The sequence below is a fragment of the Phragmites australis genome, chromosome 23 (assembly GCF_958298935.1).
Source record: "Phragmites australis chromosome 23, lpPhrAust1.1, whole genome shotgun sequence".
In the NCBI taxonomy this organism is placed as follows: Eukaryota; Viridiplantae; Streptophyta; class Magnoliopsida; order Poales; family Poaceae; genus Phragmites; species Phragmites australis.
In genome coordinates this window covers 16,998,793-17,004,807 of record NC_084943.1, presented here as the reverse complement: position 1 = coordinate 17,004,807, position 6,015 = coordinate 16,998,793, and positions in this window count along the sequence as shown.

Below are 6,015 nucleotides of genomic sequence, written 5' to 3'. Positions count from 1 at the left end.
GTCCAGAGGTGGACCTGGCGGCTGGGGTTTCGACCACCTGATGGGGGTCGGACGGTGCACCGGCGGCGGCGGCCCTACTGGGCCCAGCGCCCTGGTCCCCTTGGGAGGGGAAAAACGCGCGTTCAGATAGCGGCTGCTGCTGGGACGCAGCCGTGACTAGGGCCTCTGGGACGTCGGGCAGCATTTCTTCACTGGAAGTGGAGCCGGAACGCTGGAGAAGGTGTCCACCGGCCATTTTTTCCTGCGAAAGAAAACAAACGAACAGATTCAGGGATGTTCCCCCCTACTTGGCGCGCCAGCTGTCGGAGGATTAACTCCTATCGCAGGGATCCCGAGAGACCCCTTTTTAAAGATTCGGCCGGGGGGATGATCCTAAATAAGTTCGTCGGAGAAATAAATGGAAGTGGAAGTAAATGCAATGGCCGGTGGTGGGGGATGATCGACCTAGTGCAAAGGGAAGTAAATGCACCGGAGTTTAGATAGGTTCGGGCCGCACGGGGGCGTAATACTCTACTCCTGTATGGATGCAATAACTTACCCTGAGGGGGATCCCTCAGGGATATATCTGGTTACAAGGATATATTGTCTAACTAAGAGCTTGAGGCTCCTTGTTCTAGCTCTGCTCAGGCTTGCTTGCAATGTTTTCATCTGAGTGTGGCACGATCGACTGCTTGGGCTTGTCTTTTTTCCAATTGTTCTCTCCTCCAATGTTTCAATGTCTCAATCTCTCTGTATGCCGATCCTTTTATGCACTCGCCGGCCGCGACATACCCCGAACGGGAAGGAAGGGGCACAAGTTCCAAGACGCCACGACTGAGAAAGGCGTCATCATTTCTTCTAGGCGAAGTGACAGGGGCGGTGGAAAAATGCGGTGCGCGTCCGGTCACTCATCACTGTGGATGCCCTGGCGACAGGCGCCGTTGAGGGGGCCCACCGGGCAGCCATAGAGGCACCCGGCGTGCCCGCCCTGTCTTGTTCCTCTGCCACGGCAGGGCGGCAGGCGGAACGCCTTGATCCTAGCAACGTTATCTCGAGATACACCGGATGATACGGGACGGGACCCGTGCAATTAATGGCCCCACGCCTCTCTGCCAAAGCATGGTAGGGACTGACACTGCGGCGGGAGCAGTTGGGGACGTCAGGCCGTGCACGCCCATTAAATGCGGCCTCGGACCTCTAACTGGTTGACACCTCATCGGCGGGCCTCTCGGGGGCCCTTCTGGGTCGTCGGGGCACTGAGTGCTCGGGGGTACTGTTCACCTCCCCGAGCACTCTGTCCCGAGCACTCTCGCACGAACCTTCAGGGAACCGAGTGCTCGGGGCCGCCACGTGCAACCCCGAGCACTCTCTCCCGAGCACTTTTGCACTGACCCTCGGGGAACTGGGCGCTCGGGGGCTGCCGCACGTAGCCCCCCCCCACCCGAGCGCTCTCTCCCGGGACTTAGCTCTTCTGATCGTCGGGGGACTAGGGTGCTCGGGGGTGACCGGGCACCTCCCCGAGCACTTTCTTCCCGGTACTTGGACTCTGCGGGTCATCGGGGAACTGGGGTGCTCGGGGACCAGAGGCTGTGGCCCCGAGCACCTTCTCCCGGAACTTAGATTTTCCTCATCCCACAGGAGGGACCTCGCGGGATGGTGACACGTGGCGGACGGCTGGCCTGGCCTCGGGACTTAGGGACCCCCGGTTCCTGATACACCGACACCGGTGGTCCCCACAGGGGCTCAGCGGTGAGGTGTCAACTGGTGAAAGGCCCGATGCCGCATTTAAGAGGGCGTGTGGCCTGTCACTTCCAACTACTCCCCCCATACCTGCTGTCAGTCCCTGCCACAGGTCTGGCAGGGAGGCATGGGGATATTTAATGCACGGGTCCCATCGCGCGTCATCCGGCATGCCTTGGGATAACGTCGCAGAGCTCAAGGTACCCCGCCTGCCGCCCTGCTGTGCTAGGCCTGCTTTGACCGGGTGGGCACGCGGGGCTACTCAGTGGCTGCCCGGTGGGCCCTCCCCGCAGCGCCCGTTGAAAAGCGGAATGATGACGAACAAGACCGGACGGGGGCGCATTTTCAACCCTCCCTGTCACCTCAAGCTGCAGCCCATGATGGTTGCTTTCCATTTATGGCGCCTTGGAACTCCCGTCATCCTTTCTGGGCACGCTACCACCCCGACGGGTATATAGGCGGGGCGGGCTCCCCGGAGAAAGGGATCGAGTCTCGGAGAAGACGGAAGACCTAGAGCACATCGGATGAACTCCGATCGACGACGGGAGCATGAAGCTCTAGACTTAGACAAATATTCTTGTAACACAGCAGATCCTCCGAGAGACATTCTCATAGCATTTATAGCATACACACAGGAGTAGAGTGTTACGCTGAGTGCGGCCCGAACCTGTCTAAAATCCCCTGAGCATTTATTTCCTCCTACATCCGATTATTCCACAACACCTGCATCTTATTTACCCCCATTTACTTCACGTACAAAGCGGACTCAGAATCATCCCCCTGGTAGAATCTCAAAGGGGGTCCCTCCGAATCCTCGCTTGAGGAGTTCACCCTCCGACATACACCAAAAACTAATGTCATGCACTCCCACGCGCAAAACCCTAAACCCGCATGCGCAAAAACCGTAAACGCACATGACTAAGCTATTGCCTGTGATGATACTAAATCCACGACAAGAAGTCATTGTCATCGACGTTGTCACCATCGCCGATGCCGACCCCGGCCTCCTTCTCCTTCGACAAGCTTGATCGAGGCTTCTTCGCCTTCGGCTCGTCGATGAAGAAATCCCACACCTCGTCCTTGGAGGGGGACCCCGTTGAGTCACCGGAGTCCGAGGTCATCGACGCCTCATCCGATGACCGCACCAGCGGGGCCTCCTCCTCCCCGAATGATGGTGTGGGTGTGGGAGGCATTGCTGGAGAAGGCGACGATGTGGGCAGCGGTGGAGCCAGCGGTGACGGAGACTATGGAAAGGGAGAGGGCCGGTGTGGGCAAGAGCGAGCGAGAGAGCGGTGAGTTGATCGAGTGTGAGAGTAGGAACATTTAAAGGCGTTTGGAGAAGCCGAGCAGGTGCGCATGTGAAGACGTACGGACTTTTATATATCACTACCAGTTTTCAAATACAACCGACAATAATAACTATTATCACTACCTGTTATTAAAGGCATATTTTTTGATGAACTAATATCACTGCCGGTTCTTAGCTAGAACTGACAGTGATATTTGAATATCACTACAGTTCGTGTTAGTAACCGGCAGTGATGATTAACACTGTGAGTTCTTACTGGCTCAGTTTTCTATGTGTGCTTAGAGCTTTCGAACCGGCAGTGAAGAGGGGGCGTAGATGACACTTTCTGTGGTAGTATGATAACCCACATCCATTTAAAGGTCCTATCCCACCATGAGAACCCAAACTGGTTGCTAACATGGGAGATTAGCATCTGGCATAGCAGTTTGGTCAGAATCAAGCCAATGCGGAGGGTGATGTTGAGCGGCAGTCACAGGATCAAATGACCCATGAAAGCTCTGCACAAGGTTCTCACTCCAGAACAGCAAATGTTTATACCTTGTCCAGGATTAGCACAGGAAATTGAAGTTTATCAACAACCTCACAACACTAACCAACAGCAGGAACAACTACTAGAAAATAAGAACAGGCAGATTGGGCCAGGTAATCTGGAAGGCCCACAGGCAATTGAGGATAACCACAATGACCAGATCATCAACTTCCTTGCCAATAACCTGAGATGCCTGCTCAGAGAGTACTCAAAGCTGCCTCAAAGCTCTAGACTGAGCATCAGGACAGTTGAGATCCCTACTTCTTTCATCAAGATTGATATGACTGGGCTAACTAAAAACAATTTATAGATTGCTATTCTTGCCATGCAAGGCATATGCCAAGGAGGGCAAAGTACCATACCTGAATCTGGTACAACTGTTGCCCTGCTAGCACCAAATGATAGCATCTCCGACAAACTTGAGATCACGTGAGTTCTCAAGATCAAGCAGCACATTGAGAGGGTATACACAAGGAAGATATATAAGAAGAATGTAGTCAACAAGTTCCAGAAAACTGACCAAACTAAATAGTTCACCAACCAGCATTCCAAGAAGAATGGCAAACTGAACCATCAAGATTCAACTTGTCTGCTCTCAATGAGGAACAAAGAAAAGCCAAGAAAAGGAAAGCAAGAGCCAATGCCAATCGTGCAACAAAGAAGAAGAAATAAGTGATGAGGATATATAATCAATATTATATAATATATCTATAAAAGGTTGTAGCGGATATGGTCTTCTAGGGCATGTATATGATTTTGATGATTAATGACAACATAGTTAATAAGACTAATATGTTTATCAAGTATGCCTTAGTAGGTTTTATGGATGCAATACATGAAGAATTTACCGTATCCGGGATAAAGATTGATTGAATTAGATAAGTCCTAGAAAAAATGCACACACTAAATGGTTCGGCGTTCTGGAGTTTATACACACCGGAGTGTTCTCAGAAGAAGGTTCAGAGGCTGTACATGCTGGATGATCCAGTGATGAAGAACTATGCCGAAGTGTTTTCCAGGAGCTAGTTTTCATGCATGTACACACCGGATAGTCTGTCGTATGAAGTTGTGCATGCCAGAGCATTCCGGAAGAAGGAGTTCAAGTGTTCCACACATCGGATGGTTTGGCTATGAAGTTGTGCATACCGGAGGCTTCACTGGATTATTTTGCAAAAGGTTTTCCTTCGGCCCAGTAGAGATGGAATTACACATGCTAGATGGTCCAGTGATAACATTGGAGGAATCGCAAGATCAATGGCTTGTTAATGGCTAGTGATAGCTAGCATCGGTAGATTGCGAGGGTGGACCACACCGGATGATCCAATGTTCAAAGAAGCTACATGCCAGAACATCCAGGGTTAAGAAAAAATATGACCTTTTGGGCAACGGCTAGTTCACGGGATTGATGCTATAAATACCCCCACTCGGTCATTTGAGCATGTTGGAGTCAAGAGAAACTCCACATACACTTGAGAAGACATCCAAGCCACCAAATTGCTAAAAGTGATCATCCAAGATAATTAGTACAAGATTAGGGAGTGATTAATGCTATTAGAACTAGAGAGAGTTGTTCCTAGGTGTTACTACCTCGAGAGGGGATCAAGGAGTGATCCTACCTTCTACCAAATGGCACACCTGTGCCTTAGAGTCTTGGTGACTCGTCGGCACCTTGAGCCTTGGTGGCTCAAACTTGTTGACCTTCCGACTTGGTGTGGAGCGATGATAAGAAGATTATACGGGGACGTAAAGACTCTTGCCTTGGTAGCTCAAGATCCAAAGTGAAGACGACGACAAATAATCAAAAAGAGGCTTGTGGTGAGGCCTTGCCTTGGTGGCTTGGTGGCTCAACCTACATGAGGCCTAGCTGGCTCAAGGGCCGTGATTGGGTGCCATCCGAGAGTAATAGCCTTGGTGGCTGCTCCAACATGGACTAGAGGTGTCATTTATGCCATTGATATCAACGGATAAAAATCATTTTGTGCTGAGTTTGCTCTCTCTACCTTCATTACTTTTTCGTATTTATATACTTGCAACTTACCTTTGCTTGTTTACCTTTCTAGAGTAATTTGCTAAGACTGACTATAGGTTGCAAACCCTTTTGCATGGTAGAGTAGACACACTAGAAAAACCTATAGCACATTTAGTTAAAAATTGATATAGGTTTATCTTATAATTTTTTTTAATATGATTAGTTTTAGGAGTCCTAATTCAACCCCCCGCCCGTGTCGCCTCTTAGGATGTCACCGATCCCCTACATGTGGTATCAGAGCCAGGACTCACACCTTTTACAAGGAAACACCAATTCAAGTGGCATTTGAGCCGTGATTTCAATTGGATCGGTTAGACTTTACTGTCTAGTGAGTTGTGATGTCCGGGGTAGGGATGGATACTGCTAGTGCTCTATGTTTTGACGGCACTCACTTTCCCCATTGAAAAATTCTAACGACTTGTCATTTAT